This window comes from Phyllobates terribilis, unplaced genomic scaffold, assembly GCF_046119375.1.
Source record: "Phyllobates terribilis strain yellow unplaced genomic scaffold, ASM4611937v1 Scaffold_4__5_contigs__length_816908805, whole genome shotgun sequence".
Classification (NCBI taxonomy): Eukaryota; Metazoa; Chordata; class Amphibia; order Anura; family Dendrobatidae; genus Phyllobates; species Phyllobates terribilis.
The window spans coordinates 155,080,589-155,098,531 of record NW_027362764.1 but is presented as its reverse complement, the minus strand read 5'-3'; the positions used below and the strand labels follow the sequence as shown (position 1 = coordinate 155,098,531).

The following is a 17,943-nucleotide window of genomic DNA, read 5'->3' as shown; positions in this document are numbered from 1 at the left end:
CCATCCGAAGTGTCCAGCCCCGTCGTGGTATGCTTCCATCACCATGGCTGCGTCTCTCCGTGGCACCACTACTTGCCAGATTAGTTCATGCGTCCGGGAGTTAACCATTCTGCGGCACAACTTCCCCTTGTAAAGGAACAGTCGACTCTTCTCAGCCCACAGTTGCTTGGCTTCCTCCGGAGCGTCTGGGTCAAGGCGAGCCTCTGGCCGGGTCAGCATCTCTTTTACCAGCCGGACGGCAGGGTCACTGTCTTGCGTTTCCTCCCAGTTGTAGTGAGGCAAGGGGTTAAACGTAGCGGCTTGCTTACTCCTTACCCGATGGGAATACTGGATAGTCCCATGACGGTGGAACGCGGGGAGTTCGACTTCTTCCAGTCCCTCTGGATCTTCTCCTACGTCCGGTAGGTTTGGCATCCTGGACAGGGCGTCCGCGTTGGTATTGGAGCGTCCTGCCCGGTATTTGATTGTGAACTCGTAGTTGGACAGACGGGCCATCCATCTCTGCTCTAGGGCACCGAGTCTTGCCGTGTCCAGGTGTGTCAACGGGTTGTTATCCGTGTACACGGTGAACCGGGAAGAAGCGAGGTAGTGCTTAAAGCGTTCGGTGACTGCCCACACCACTGCCAGGAACTCTAGCTTAAATGAGCTGTAATTCTCAGGGTTTCTTTCGGTGGGTCGCAGTTTTCGGCTAGCGTAAGCGATTACTCGTTCTTTCCCCTGCTGGATCTGGGACAGTACGGCTCCTAGCCCGATGTTACTTGCGTCGGTGTAGAGGATAAAGGGCTGGCTGTAATCAGGGTACGCCAGGATTTCATCCCCCGTGAGGGTCATCTTCAGCTGGCGGAAGGACTCTTCTTCTAACTTCTCCCATTTGAAGGGCGGCTTCTGGTTCTTGGCCTTCCGGAACTGGCCTATCAGGAGGTCCTGCATAGGAGCTGCCTTTTTGGTGAAACCGGGGATGAATCTGCGGTAATAGCCTACCAACCCAAGGAACTGCCGCACTTCCTTTACACTGGAGGGACTTGGCCATTCCTTAATTGCGGTGATCTTATCAGGGTCGGGAGCCACTCCGTCAGCGCTCACCACGTGTCCCAGGTACTGCACCTTTGGTTTTAGGAGGTGACACTTGGAGGGTTTTACCTTTAGGCCGTAGTTTGCCAGAGCTTCGAACACTTCCGCCAGGTGTTTCAGGTCGTCCTCATAAGTCTTGGAATATACGATGACATCGTCCAGGTACAACAGGACCGTCTCGAAGTTTCTGTGGCCCAGACAACACTCCATTAATCGTTGGAAGGTTCCTGGTGCATTGCAGAGTCCGAACGGCATGCAGGTAAACTCGCTAAGTCCCATCGGGGTGGTGAATGCGGTCTTCTCCCGGTCCGCCTCTGCTACAGGAACCTGCCAGTACCCACTAGTGAGATCCAAGGTAGAGAAGAAGTTAGCAGATCTTAAAGCAGCCAAAGACTCCTCTATCCTTGGTAAGGGGTACGCATCCTTGTGTGTGATACGGTTGATTTTGCGGTAATCTACACACATCCTCATGGTGTTGTCTTTCTTTTTGACTAAGACTAGTGGAGCTGCCCAGGGGCTACAGCTATCCCTGATCACCCCAGCCTCCTTCATGTCTCTAAGCATCCCCTTGGCGTGTTGGTAGTGTGCAGGGGGTACGGGTCGATACCTCTCTTTTATGGGAGGATGGTCTCCCGTGGGGATGTGGTGTTCTACCCCTTGACTCGCCCGAAGTCTAACGGGTGTTTACTAATCACTCTCTCGTACTCTTGAACCACCCGATAGACTCCCTGTTTCTGGTGTGAGGGAGTGGAGTCAGTACCCAAATGTAGTTGCTGACACCAGTCCTCCATTGTTTTCTGAAAGCCGTTACCTTCCTCCGGGGAAGATGGAGGCAAGGGTTCTACGGACTGTATGGAATCTTGATTGATGGTATACAATTTGGCTAGCGTGGCATACCGGGGCAGGTACACTTCCCTCTTCCCGATATTTATTATGCGAACGGGCACCCTCCCATGGCGTACATTGACCACCCCCCGTGCTGTCAAAATGGTGGGCCTACTGTCTGAGTAAACTGGTTCTACCATTGCCTGGTAATCTCTACCTCTCAGACCAATAGCTGCCCGGCACCAAATCATCATTTCACTTTTCGGGGGCATGGCAATAGGGAAAGGGTCACACATTCGCACGCTACCAATCTCACCACCGGAGAGTTCTAGCTGTTGCCGTCGCATCAGTGCCCGGATCTCTTTCTGGAGCACTTGCTGCTGGCCAGAGCTGGCGTTCTTGGCAACCTGCTGTAAAAGGAAAATCACCTCTGCAAGACAATTTTCAATTACATTAGTTCCTAGAGTTATCTTTGGGTGACTCTCGTGTTTGTCAATGTCTACAATGATCAGTCCCTGTGCTGCCAGTTCGACTCTACCGATTTTAATGGTCACCTCTTTAAATCCAATCTGTGGCACGGGCTGACCATTGCTGGCGATGATACTCAAGTCGTCGTCAGGGTAGCGGGTGATATCCGAGTCATTCCAGTACTGCTTGAAGAGCACGTACGGGATGGTGGTGACCTGTGACCCGGTGTCCAGTAGGGCACTCATAGGAATGCCATCCAGTACCACGGGTAAGACTGGACGTCCTCCCACATATTTGTCGCGCCAGTTCGATGGGCCTGGTGATCTTTTTCCTGGGGGTTGGCCCTCTACCCCAGGTTGTGCCAGTTTAAAGGACAGTACCTTGCCATATGTCCGGGTTGATTGCAGCGGCGGCAGATGGGTCGTCCGTCCTCGTTGTATCGGTCGCTGGGTCTGCCTCTGGCTGGTGGGGTCCTCCTTGGTCGACGCCACGGGATGTCCTCCGGTCCGGATGCCAGCTGGATCTTCCCTGGAGTGGAAACCTGTAAAGACTGCACAGTTCGGGTTAGCGCAGCAACGCTTTTAGCTAGCTCTTGGACCTGATGGTGCAGGTCTGGAGCCGGGTCATTGTTCAAAGCCTGCGCATCAGCTCCCACAGGCCCTGCCGACAAGGGCGCCGCCTCCTGGTGGTAAGTGGTAGTGGGGCGTCTGGGGGTCACAACGCCACCTGGTGCCGGTTCTCGAAGCACCCGGATGGCTCTGTCCTTGAACTGTGCAAATCCCAGATGAGGGTCCTGTAAGGCCATTGCCCGCAACTGGGTTCGGTGGGCATTGCAATATAAACCCTCTATAAATTGTTCAGTCAACAGCCTGTCCTCGTCTCCCACGCCGTCAGGGTCGGTCTGCTTAATGGCTCTCAGGGCCTCTTGTAGGTTCAGGGCATAGTCCCTTATACTCTCATGTGCCCGCTGTTTGCACCCGTAGAATCTAAGCTTGATCTCGGCTGAGGTGCGGGTATCAAAGGTGTCCCTCAGCCGGGTTAGTATCCCTGCGACAGTCCTCCCCCCAGGTGGCCAGGACTTTACCTCCCTTTGGGCTGCCCCGGTTAATTGGGCCACCAGGATGCCCACTTTTTGCTCCTCTGTGAGGGGGTACACCTGGAAGAGGCTATCCAGCTTTTCTCTAAAGTCATGCAGGGTATGTGACTCCCCTGAGTACTGGGGTAGCCAGGCTGCCCCCGGGATATAGGGCATGGTGAAAGGCATGACCGCAACAGCGGTGGCGCTGTCGGGGGTTGAAGCGGTGAAGCTCTCCTCCGTATCCGGCATCCTTCTCCCCCCTAGTGGACCGTGGCCTACCTTGCGATGATCCTCTTCCGTAGGCCGCGGCTCCGCAGTGAATCGTCAGGGTTGAGGACCTTCCGTCGCGCTCCTGTGACGTCGGCGTCTGCTGGGCTCCTTCCAGGACCTTACGCAACGTCCGGACGTGAGGCGGGGCTTCAGTTCTCGCGCGCTTTCGGAGTCCACGCCCCTCTTCTTCCCGCGCGGCGTCCTCAAGATGGCGTCCAATGGCGGGAAAACTCCACGTATGGCGGGAAGAAGGCTGAAGATGGCGCCGGATGGCGGGAAAACTCCACCGATGGCGGGAAGGAAGCGGAAGATGGCGCCGGATGGCGGGAATCTTCACCACAGGTAAGTTTGAACAGTCTTTTTCAGGCACGCAGTACCCGGTGGTTGCGGGCACGAAATCCTGCCGACTGCGCCAAAAGTTGACGCGCCCCTGGGCCTGTGTCGCTCTGCGTTGCGCACGCGGGAGCTTACCCGGAGCCGGGTTGTAGTCTCGTGGCGGTGATCCGGTCCATGCCCAGGGAGTCAGACTCGTGGCGCTGTATTAGCGGTAGATGTTGGACGACTACGCCACCCGTTGAGTACAGCTAAGGAGCTGCTGCTGCAGGGCAGACCGCTGAGGCCGGTGGTAGGATTGTGCAGCGTGATAGTATAACCCCCAACGGGAGGGGTATGGCCTCAGGGCAGCCGACGTGGATGATGGGGGTAGCAGGAACCACTCGGAGACGGTACGGTGTAGTTCAGGGTCTTTACTGGTGACAACGATAGACCCTCCCGGAGTACTGGCTAGCGATTGGGGCCTGGTCAGTCCTTGAGCAGATGGGATCTCCCCTGGCCAGGCGGAGTTGTAGGCCTCCCAAACTAACGATACTCTTCTGGCTACCTTGCTAGAAGCGGGTATAAGTAGCCCACGTCCCTGAGTGTACCGTGTGGTGCTCACCCGTATGGCCGGTGACTCGGGGCCTTCTAGTAGCTTCCGCTCCACGACGGCGGTGCTGGTCCCACGCGTGTGACCGTGCCTTTGGGTTTCTGGGCCAGAGGACCTGCAATCCCCTGCCGGTCGGTTTCTGCTGCTGGATAGGAGTTAGTCCCCACAGCCTCGGACTCCGGGTCCGGTGATAACTTCTCAGTCAGGGCGAGCTCTGCAGCTGCCAGCCCCTGACTCCTTGTAGCACTGCTCCCACAGAGCTCCTGATGTTCTTTTCCTATATCTGCTTCTCTGTCTCTACTTCTTCTCCACTCACTAACCCTGCCTCAGCCCTAGGTTTATATAGGGGAAGTTCTTCCCCTCCCAGGACTGGGCAGGAGGTGTGGCATGCACAGGATCCCTGACCAAGAGACCTCCCACCTGCTCTCAGACATAACATTGCTGTTACTGTGGAAACCAGACCCCTGGGGTGCCACACTAGTAAACTTCCAAAATGGATGTAACCTAATCTCTTGATAGTTTAGTTTCTGTACTACTGACTTACATTCTGCAAAGTACTTCTTTATACCAGACACTGTACATTGAAATTAATTAAAAGGAAACAAAATTTTAGGACCTCAGCTATAACAGGGCTTCAATGTCCCTTCAGACAAACCTATATGCCTGTGTACTGGAGCAAAAGAACTTGCACAATATGCTGATTTTTTCCATATCTGATTCCAAAGGGGTCCAGTAAGTAGGACTGGGAGGTCTTCTGAGGCCACGGCCCCACTATCTGTATTTGGTCAGTATTTGGTCAGTATTTTTTCTCAGGAGTGGGAGCCAAAACCAGGTGAGGAACAATCAGAGAAAAGGTATAATAGAAACAAGTCACCAATTCTGCATTTATCACCCACTCCTGATTTTGTCTCCCATTCCTGAGAAAAAATACTGACCGAATACTGACCAAATACTGATAGTGGGGCCATTGCCTAAGGGTAGAAAAGGGAAAACATTGTGTTATTAAAGGGGTTGTCTGAGTAGAAAATATTAATGACCTATTCATAGGGCTCGTGCAGACGATCGTATTTTCGGTTCAAGTGCGATCCGACAAAACATTGGATCGCACTTGGATCAATGGTATTCTATGGGGCCGTGCACATATCTGATTTTTTTCCTCGGGCCGAGACTGTCCAAGGAAAAAAATCACAGCATGTCTGTGTTTGATCCAATAATCAGATCGCAGTCGGCCATGTAAGTCAATGAGTCCATGGAAAAAAATCGGGCTGCACTTTAATCACATCATGTTCACAGACTGACAAAATGGAGAAGATGGAGAAATTTTTTCTCCATCTTCTCCTCATCTGAAGATCGGGTCACACTCTATTCACACTTTGATTAAACTCTGAACAGAGCATGATTGGCATAGCTGGCCCAATTCTCTCGAATGAGAGAAAATATGGTGGTATAACCCTAGCCTTATGATAGGTCATCAATATGAGATTGGTGTGGATACAACATCCAGCACTTCCACCGATCAGCTGAAAACAGCTTTAGTGGATACTGGATGCAAATACATTGAACAATGCTGCTCAGCTTAGGTCCATTCTATGTGCAGCAGCCGCTGCTGGCTGCTGCAGAACAGCTACTATTCTTTTAATACTCAATAGAAAAGCAGCTGAGCATCTCCATTCAATGTGTTTACATGTGTTTCCATTCAATGTGTCCTTGTGATCTATTAATCTCAGTTTATTTTATTACTGTGAAATATTGTGTGGATACTGTAACTCCATAAATCATCTCTATTCATGTCTTTGTGATGAGAGGAATGATGCCAGCAAAAACGTAACATTACAATAAATGAAGAAATCTTATTATAAAAGTTTTACATGTGTAATCAATATTCCTATTGACAAATGCATCCGGATTCGCAAATGAACATTCCCCCTTGGGTCTTTAAAACTACTGACCCTAAAATGAATCCCTAATAATTTACTATTGTGTTAGTCTTTGTCCACACTGATATCAAGACATCTGTTTATGACAGGAGCCATTAAGATGTTCTGTATCTGTAACATCTATGCAGTGATCAATGGACACCATGAACATATAAGGGGTCTTTCAGAGTTGTCATCATGTTGACTGTAAGAATAGCAGCCATATTGGAATCTGTCACAAGCTCAAATAAAAAGAGCCAAACAAAAGCTCACTTGGATGGTGTGAACAAATCCTTAGATGTGCTCTGAAAAACCAGACACTATGCATAGTTTGGGCTTAGTCCTTTAGCTTCAATCACCCAATCGATTGCATATTCCAGTGGCAGCCCCTTGATATGTCTTTCTAATGGCCACCATTCACATTAGAATGAAGTTGGCCAAACCTGCCAATTTTCATGAAACTGGACAGGAGGTCTCCTGACAGATGATATTGGGGAAGAGAAGGAACGGGCAGATATAGTTAGGCTATGTTCACACATGTTGGGTTTGCAGCATATTTTCTTGCAGATTTTTATGCAAGTTTTCAACTGCGTTTTGCAGTACCAGCAAAGTCTATGAGAAACCAGAATTCTCTGTTCACACATGTTGTTTTTTTTTTTGCTGCATATTTTGTGACTTGGTTGTGTTTTTGGAAAATAGAGCATGTCACTTCTTTCAGCGTTTTTGCAGCAGAAAAGCGCACCTGCGTTTCTACTGCGTATTTGTAGCGTTTTTTCATCCATATGAAGTTATGGATGGTCAAAAAAACGCAGCAAAAATCCAGCAAAAAACACAGCAAAAATGCACGAAAACCTGTGTTTTCCTGTCAGAGAAAAGTTAGCAACAGATTTGCAGCAGAAAAAAACACGTGTGTGAACATAGCCTAAAAACGCAATCCTTTGGAGCACCAAGATGGCAAGCCATCGGGAGTGGTGTCTTGAAGTCTCTTTCTTCCTTTCCCCAATGAAAAAACATGAGCTCTCAGCTCTGCCTCGTGTTTGGCAATGGCTTTCATATATGATGGATACGTTAATAGTGCTATTTGCCCTCAATTTATAGGGCATAAAAACATGGGTTTTATTTGTGAGGCCAACCCTTTACAGGAAAACTGTCAGCACGTTTTCACATATGGAAGTATGTATTACTTTGTAAGCACTTGTCCCCCATTAAAAATGATACTTTGTTCTGTAGTGATCCGAAGTACCAGTCATGAGACATCTTGTGTAAAAACCATATTTAAATCATACTGAAAGTGCACTGGAGGCGGGCCAATGTACTTGGGCTGCTGCTGCCAAAATGGCTGCTTTACATATGGTTTATACACTAGATTTCTCACAAGAAAAGGTATCATTTTATTGGGAAACAAGTGGCCATACTGTAATACCACTATTTCCATATGTAAAAGTGTGCGGAAAGATTGCCCTTAAAAAAAGTAATAGTTGTGCCATTTTTTTAATGATAGCAAATGATGGATTGGGATTTTTTACATTGCAATATGTCACATTGTCATGTCAGACGTGTTGATCTTGGGTTTGGGAAACCTTCTAAATTTGTAAAGGAGAGACTGCCACACCCTGTATTGCATTTGAACTTCTTCAGGAGAACCTGTTCATTTTAAGGACACAGTCAGATGGCCGTATAAATCGCATTGAGATGCAGTGCACGGACTGGCCACCAACTCTCCAGACCCGAGCTGCAGCTGCATCGGACTGAGATCGGAATGCAGTGCACGGACTGGCCGACGGCGCTCCAGACCCAAGTGTGACTCCTGCATAGGACCGAGATCGGAACACAGTGCACGGACTGGCCGGCAGCTCTCCTGGCCCGAGCGTGATAGCTACACGGGACCGAGATCGGAATGCAGTGCACGGACTGGCCCAGCGGTTCTCATTACCTGAGCGTGACAGCTGCATGGGACCGAGATCAGAACACAGTGCACGGACTGGCCGGCGGCTCTCCTGACCCGAGCGTGATAGCTGCATGGGACCGAGATCGGATCTCAATGCCCGGACTGGCCGGTGGCTCTCATTACCTGTGTGTGACAGCTGCATGGGACCGAGATCGGAGCACAGTGCACGGGCTGGCCGGCAGCTCTCCTAACCCGAGCGTGATAGCTGCATGGGACCGAGATCGGAACGCAATGCACGGACTGGGCGGCGGCTCTCATTACCTGAGTGTGACAACTGCATGGGACTGAAATCGGAACACAGTGCATGGGCTGGCCGGTGGCTCTCCTGACCCGAGCGTTATAGCTACATGGGACCGAGATCGTAACGCAATGCACAGACTGGCTGGCGGCTCTCATTACCTGAGCGTGACAGCTGCATGGGACCGACATCGAAACACAGTGCATTTACTTGCCGCTGACTCTCCTTACTCGAATGTGACAGCTGCACGGGACAGAGATCGGAATGCAATGCACGGACTGGTCCGGCGGCTCTCCTGAACCAAATGTGATAGCTGCATCGGACCGAGATCGGAATACAGTGCACGGACTGACTGGCGGCTCTCCTGACCCGAGCGTGATAGCTGCATGGGACCGAGATTGGATCTCAGTGCACAGACTGGCTGGCGGCTCACATTACATGAGCGTGACAGCTGCATGGGACCGAGATCGGAACACAGTGCATGGACTTGCCGCTGGCTCTCCTGACTCGAATGTGACAGCTGCACGAGACCAAGATCGGAATGCAATGCACGGACTGGTCCGCGCGGCTCTCCTGACCCAAGTGTGATAGCTGCATCGGACCGAGATCGTAACGCAGTGCACGGACTGGCCGGCGGCTCTCCTGACCCGAGAGTGATAGCTGCATGGGACTGAGATTGTAGCACAGTGCACAGACTGGCTGGCGGCTCTCCAGACCTGAGCACGACCGCTTCATATATTTCTATACAGCGGTCACGCTCAGGTTGGGAGAGCCACCCGCCAGTCCATGCACTGCGTTCCATTTGGTCCGATTTATATGGCTCCCTGACTACTCCCTAAAAAGGACAATTTAGGTAATATATCCCCTTAAGCAGTTACAGATCTAACCCACATTGTCCATGTTCCCTCCCAATATACATTGGATGCAGTCATCTGCTCCTTTGTTCCGTAAGCACATTAACTACAACTGCAGCATAAATACATTGTAGTTTTGTAACTAATGGAATACAATAATTCTTTCTACAAAAACAATATATAATATTAAAGAGCGACTGAACGGATGCACTGTTTATGAATGTGCCATTATATATCACATTATAACTGCAGCCATCTGTTCTGAAAAGCTTTCATTTATAGATGACTGTCAATACTGGGCCTCTGTGTCTGGGCGTACTGTGATTTATACTGGATTGGGAAGATTACATTATTACATTTGTAATGAATATTTCATATTCAGTCAGCCATCGAGGCTTTTGGAGGATGTCGTTATTACGTGTTTGCAGTAAATAACAATCCGGTGATACTTTACACTGTAGAAGTGACTGCAGATTGAACTTTGTGACTTTAGAACTTTAAACAGGCTTGTAAGTGTTTCAGTCAATAACTCTTCGTAGGGTTAAAGTTTTACCTTTAATCAATCAGTGTTAAAAGGGATTTCTGTCTATTTCTTTAAGTTTACATATGTCCTCAGTGTGCTTAAAAAAACCAAACCAAGAAATACCATATACTTCCCTTCCGATTCCTCAGTGCTCTTGTGTCCTTCGCCGGTCTCCTCTCCTTCTCATCCAGCTGCAGCCAAGTTAAAGAAAACATCGGAAATCACCTTTAAATGGGGTATTCGCATATCTGACCTTAATAGCATATCCAAAAAATATGTTATCAATGTCTAATAGGTGCAAGTCCCAACCTTTGGACCCTAAACTATCAGGAAAATGGAGATCCCATAACCTCCATTCTTCCAGATGAATTTACGCCATGCGTGTGGCTCTACATTCAAGTCTACCGGTGTTACAGAAAGTGCCAGCAAATCAATGTAACCCTAAAATGCACCAATTATACTATGTACATATAATACTTCTGTCTAGATCTATTTTCCACTTTTTATGATAGGCCAACCAGTTGCCGATGCAGACAGAGGAGCTCCCCCGTACAAGAACAAATATAGACCTTTTGCTGTCCAATAGCTCAACATAATGCACACCTGCTTTGGAGGTGGTAATGAGCCCCCTTTCCTCTTGGGCCACTATACGGTCACAAAGGTTAACCCAATGGTATGTCCGCCCTTGACTCCAACCACTGGAGTAAGAATTATAACTTCCAAAATTTAGTCTATTTGCCTCGCTAACCACATTCAATTTCCCACCCACTCATTAAAAATGGTGATAACAATGTAAAAAACAAAAAAGTTGCAGATTTTTGGAGTAAAAATGTAAATTATTTTTATATTAGAAAATTGGGGCATAGGCATTGATACTGTAAATTCCCCATTTAGATTTTGAAATAAACCTGTTGTGCCAAAATTAGGATCACATCTTTCAAATAAGTAATGTAAAAAGCAATGGCAGTGGTGTTCTTCTTCAGTTCCCTGGCCAGATCTGAACATTAGACTTCACTGTGTGTTTTCTGGGCAATCATAGTCATCGATTAAATTACATGTACTACAATGCTATAAAAAATATTTATTTCTATATAAATCGATGCTGTGATCGGTCATTACTGAGTGGTTATCGCTATTCAGAGACTTCATTTTGTGGACATAACATTTCTGTCTCTGGTTCAGTAAATCATCTCCTGTCAAATTGACAGCGAATGTGTCATCAGAAAGTGATTAATTTTTAAATCTTTTTGTTCTGTAGAAATCCCTTTCTGGCATTATCTTAATATTGTAGGCAGCGTTACAATGAAAGGTAAAACCGACATTGACAGAACAGGACCACTTTATTCAGAAAAGGTTATGGTCAAAGCTCACCTCCTCCCCCCCCCTGCACTATGACTTTTACATTTATCAGAGTAGGCCTTGCTCATAAATTCATGTGCAGACTACAGCTCCTTACGGTCCATGTGGCTACAGTAAAACGATAGAGATCTGTTTGCAGCCCAGACAATATGGATGGGTCTACAATTATATAAAGAAAACAATAAAAAAGCTACAAACAAAATAAAAAATAATGAAAAAAAAAAGAATATATGTATTTTTTTTTCAATAGTAAACAAATTGCAGATGATATGATGCCTTAAAGTTATATTGGCTAATAAAATACCTTTTATTAAGGAGAATCAATAAAGATGAAGAACAGGACACGCGCTAGATATGACTGATAGTACAGAATGGGTCATTTTGGCCTAATGAACATAATGATAATTAATTACCTTTTCCAGTTAGATTGTGAACTTTTATTAATGCAACTATGACCAGATGGTGATTGTATGATTAAAAGTGTGAGGATTAAACTTGGCCTAACAAAAGGCAAATACCTAAATTTCACTGCTATAACTCTTCAAACAACTATAAAAAAGTTATATTATGTGGTTCATCTGCATATAAATACTGGATGAAGTTTCTTATTTCTACTGTCCATGGGTCCAAATAACATCCAATAGTGCCAAAGATGAAGAGCACTTCAGACTTGTATTGCTATAATATTGCAACAATATTACTAAATGGAACAAGTAATACCACTACGTAGACTGAATAATACCATACTATAGAAAAACCACTATACTGACACCAATATTACCACCGTATTAGTAGATGCTAGTTCTGCACACCATAGAAGAGAATACAGTACAGTTTAATGTAATGTTGTCTTCTCTGATTGTAGACATTCTCTCTTTATTCAGCCCAGACCGCCATAACGACTTCTTCCATTCACAACTTGTCTCTGTGGAATATAACAAAATGTATCTTCGGCTACATACTTTTTCAACTTTCTCAACACCCCTACTCAAATTCTCCATTTTTATCACCTCAGGTGTAATAATGTCCCAGATGCTAATAATGCCCCCTCTTTTGTGCCAAACACAATAATAGTCCCTGTTTTGTTCCCCCAAAAAGTAATAGTACACCCTTTAGGCCTCACACATTAATAGAGTTACTTTGTGTGCCCCAAATAGCAATAGTGCTCCATTGAGAACCCGCAAAGTAATACTGTTTCTGTGCGTCACCCAAAAACAGTAATATTGTCCCATTTTTGCCCCCATACAGCAGTAAGGTTCCCTGTTTTGTGCCCCCCACATAACAGTAGTACCTCTTGTGTTGGTCATATTGTTTCGGCACTCCCCCAGTAATAATAATGCTTCCTCTGCACCATTTAAAAGAATAAAACCTGGATCCCACCTATCCCTGTTTCCACAATGATCAGTCAGGTCTCCCTGTAGCCTGCTGAACATGGACTGATACATGGTGTGGTGTAGTGATGTAATTGTGCCGCCTGCTATGTGATTCCGATTTCCTCTGCGTGCTCCCTACATTTAGTATGTCACAAGCATAAAGTGGCCTACAAAAGTAATTGGTGGGCAGGAAACCAATGGCTCTCTGCTTTGCCCTAGTTTTAAAGTTTATCTGCATCCTGAGGACACAGATACAGTTGAGAACCGTGCGGCCACCAGTGGTCTTCATCTCCTCCGGGCCCAGTCCAGTCCCTGCTTTCCTGATCATTACCCCACTGATTGGGGGTCAGGTACAGTTTGTGTCCCGGAGGTAGGATGGGGCCTCCACCTTCATTAATCTGACAATAATGCTAAGAATGACAATCAGTATGAAGCGTACACATGCTAATGAAGACACTTCCTGCCTTTGTCACATTTTTACTTGCATAGATTATTGATTCGTGTCACTTCAGTTATTACCCATCCACAAGAGAATAGGAAGTGGTGCATAATTCATAAAGTTTTGAGATTTTTATCTTTGTAGATGTTGCTAAAAATAAAAAAGAGAATTGTGATATTCCCTGAGAGATAAATTAGACATGCAATCCATATTGCAGGAAAGTGTGTTGACCTTGATGATGGGATCAGAAAGAAATATGGATATAATATTCATAAACTTCACTACCTAGAATTATTCATGCACCGCCACTGCCCAGTGAGAATAAGGCTATTTATAAGTAAAGATTTTGACAGCAGCGTCTTTGGGAAGAATAAGTTGCATTATCTGAATGTATTTCCATCGAGCTATATATAGAAAGAACATTGCTTATGTCAGTTATTGTAAGTAACCATTATCTAGTGGAAATGGCAATATTGTGAATTTTATTTGTCAGTGTCAGTCCTGAGTCCCAGAAACTCTACATCCATATTTACTTTTATGCAAGAATGAAATCCCCTCCCCCTTCCTGGCTCAGTTATATTCTGGAAGGGGGCTGGCAATCAGGCCCAGTGTAATGCTAGTGAATAGTGGACCCACTGCGCCACAGCCGGGTTTAACCTGGAGGGGTATAACTAAGCAGCTACCTGGTTGTCAATGGAGCCTCTGATGGTGAGGTCAGGCTTGGCGGCAGGTGGCTGCCAGGTACCACTCCAGGGCAGTGTCCAGCAGTAGCAGCTGACCCCAAGGGTCAGAGACATTATTGGATAGAGAGTCCTAGACAGGGCAGGACGGCCACATGGAACAGTGACGTGGGGCTTCGCACTATATTTGTGTCCAGCCAGGTACAGCAGGCAGGAACGGGCTGCCCCCAACCACCAGCTGCCTATTTGTACCTGGTTGGACACAACAATATAGGGAAGCCCTTTTTTTCTTAATTATTTCATGAATTTCATGAAATAATTAAAAAAAAAAATACGTGGAGCTTCGCCCTATTTTTGTGTCCAGCCAGGTACAACTAGGCAGCTGGGGGCTGGAATCCGCAGCGCAGGGAGGCCCAAGCTTTCTGGGCCCCACCCGCTGCAAATTGAAGTCCGCAGCCACCCCGGAAAATGGCGCATTCATAGAAGCGCCATCTTCTGGCGCTGTACCCAACTGATCCAGGGCCCTGGTGCGGTGGCTCACTGGGTAATAAAGGGGTTAGGGCCAGCTTGGCATTATCAGCTGGCCCTAAGCCCGAAATTCATGGGGTCACGCCAATATTAGACATGACCGCCATGAATTTCTAGTAAAGTATTTAAAAAAAACACAACACCCAGAATAAAGTCCTTTAATTGAAATAAACACACAATTCTTTATTGTTCTAAATTAAACCATACTTACCATCACGCCCATTCCAGCTGAAGCCAACGATCTCCTGCAATAAAAGAAAAATAATAAACCAACCTCATCCTTACCTTTCCATGGTTCCCAGGATAGTTTCAGCTCTGCTACATCGAGATGACAGGCTGGACCGCTGCAGAACGCTGCCATACAGCCTGTCATCCCACGGACACTGAGAAGCGCAGGCATGCTTGCGCTCCTCAGTGTCAGGGTGTGACGGCATCCAGATGAGCCGAGTCTCTCACGCTCACCGCATGCGCAGGAGAATACTCCCACGCTGTCAGTGACGTGCATGAGGTGAGCTGAGTTCATTGTCGGCTCATCTGGATGCCGTCACAGCCAGACACTGAGGAGCGCAAGCATGCCTGCACTTCTCAGTGTCTGCGGGATAACAGGCTGGATGGCAGCTTTCTGCTGCGATCCAGCCTGTCATCTCGATGTAGCAGAGCTGAAGCTGTCCTGGGAACCATGGGAAGGTAAGGATGATGTTGATTTATTATTTTTATTCTATTGCAGGAGATCATTGGCTTCAGCTGGAATGGGCGTGATGGTAAGTATGGTTTAATTTAGAACAATAAAGAATTGTGTGCTTATTTCAATTAAAGGATTTTATTTTGGGTGTTTGTGTTTTTTTTAACTTTGACTATGGGGTTAGTAATGGGGGTGTCTTATAGACGCCTCTCCATTACTAACCTGGGCTTGATGTCAGCTGGCATTATAAGCTGACATCAACCCCAGCCCTATTACCCCCTGCCACCGCTACAGGGCAGCGTGGAAGAGCGAGGCTAAGTGCCAGAATTGGCGCATCCTATGAATGCGCCATTTCTGGGGCGGCTGACGGCTGGTGTTTCTAGCCTGGGAGGGGGCCAATATTCATGGCACCCTTCCTGGGCTATTAATATCAGCCCCCAGCTGTCTGCCTAGCCTTTGTTAGCTATTAAAATAGGGGGGACCCCACGTCATTATTTTGGGGGGGGTCCCCCATTTTAATAGTAAAGGCTAGGTATTCAGCTGGGGGCTGATATTAGTAGCCTGGGGAGCTCCGTGGGTATTACCCCCTTCCCAGGCTTCAAACATCTGCCCCTGCCGCCTGCTTAACCTCCACTAGAGACTAAAATTACGGGGAACCCCACGCCAATTTTTTTTTTAATAAATCCTTTATTTTAACACTAAATGACAAGTACAGTAATCAACACTGTCACTGTACTTCATATATATGTGACTGACATGTTTCTATCTATCTAATCTATGTGTGATGCTCTATTATTTCTGTTGTAAATTGTCGGGTACCGAGGCTGAATTGCCGGCCGGCTTTTATAAAGAGACTGTGCATGAAAACACTAATATTTTTTAAAATAAATCCTTTACACTAAATGACAAGTACAGTAAGCAACACTGTCGCTGTACTTATTATATATGTGACTGACATGTTTCTATCTATCTAATCTATGTGTGATTCTCTATTCTTTCTTTTCTAAATTGTCGGGTACAGATGCTGAATTGCCGGCCGGCTTTCTTAAAGAGACGGTGCATGAAAACACTATTATTTTTTTAAATAAATCCTTTACACTAAATGACAAGTAAAGTAACCAACACTGTCACTGTACTTATTATATATGTGATTGGCACGTTTATATCTATCTATGTGTGATGCTCTATTCTGTCTGTTATAAATTGTCGGGTACCGCTGCTGAATTGCCGGCCGGCTTTTTTAAAGAGACGGTGAATGAAAACACTAATGTTTTTTTAAATAAATCCTTTACACTAAATGACAAGTACAGTAAGCAACACTGTCGCTGTACTTATTATATATGTGACTGACATGTTTCCATCTATCTAATCTATGTGTGATTCTCTATTCTTTGTATTCTAAATTGTTGGGTACAGATGCTGAATTGCCGGCCGGCTTTTTTAAAGAGACGGTGCATGAAAACACTAATATTTTTTTTAATAAATCCTTTACACTTAATGACAAGTACAGTAAGCACACTGTCACTGTACTTCATATATATGTGCCTGACATGTTTCTATCGATCTAATCTATGTGTGAAGCTCTATTCTTTCTGTTATAAATTGTCAGGTACCGGTGTATGCTGCTGCTGAATTGCCGGCTTTTCATGTTTCACTGTGAGCACTGTTCCCATCGATTTGGACAACCACCTCCCCCAATACATTCTACATTATTGTTAGTTGTTTTCCTTCATGTAGAATTAACCTACAAGGAAAGAAAGGGTTTATTTTCATTCCGATATTTGTGTCCCATTGACTTGCATTGGTTTCCGGTATCGGAATCGGCGATATCCGATACTTTTTGGGTATCGGCCCGATCCAATCCGATCCGATATTTCCTGATATCGGAAGGTATCGCTCAACACTAATCATGATTGATGTTTGGTTTCATTATGCACAGATGAGATCTCAACTTGTTTATCTTTACACGAGAAAAGCTTATTTTCTTTATTTGTAAATATTTTTTAAACTTTTTTAAAGTGTGTAGGAACAACTCTCCTAAGCCGTCGTCTATATGAGCATGTAGGTCATAGAAAGTTGAATAAAATGATACCTTAATATCTGCGATACTGTGTCTTATTCCAGAGAAATCCACATCTTTCTTATTATGCAAATGAGCTGTTAAGATCTATGGGCCGGACATAGATCTCCCTAAGAATCTACCTCCAGAGCTTATTTTAAATGAAAGGTTACACTAACAGTGTGAGACTTGTAGATCAGGAGAGCAGGCTATCAGTCATTACATGTCTCACACTGGTAACTCACCTTTTGTTTGAGACAGATTCTCAGGGAGATCTATGTCCAGCCCATAGATCTTAACAGCTCATTTACATATTTAGAAAAAATGTGGATTTCTCTGTAATAAAAAATCGGATCGGAAATATCAAGGTATCATTTTATTCAGCTTCCTATGACCTACATCCCCATATAGATTGCATAGGAGGGTTGATCCTACTGAGAGATTCCCTTTTTTATTTATTTATTTTTATAGTTTATATTTTAGCAGCTCTATATGTTCCAGTTTATTTCTGTAAATCAGCACAAGCTCACCCAGAAGTCACTGGCTACCAATGTCATGCTTCTAGTATCAGTTTTGATGGAATGTAATTACAGTTGTTACAAATATAGCTATTATTTGTCTATCTTGTAACACCTTAAATAAACCATTATCTTCCGCTTATGTTATTGTACCGCACATTTTGTAATTTTCCAAAATAAATGAAGATT

The 17,943-nt window shown here is 45.8% G+C and overlaps 1 protein-coding gene across 1 annotated transcript in view; it reads left to right on the top strand.

The window, feature by feature from the left end:
* The window catches only part of HDAC9 (histone deacetylase 9), a 1,057,517-nt gene that overhangs the window by 46,364 nt on the left and 993,210 nt on the right, over positions 1–17,943 (top strand). The window lies entirely within an intron of this gene.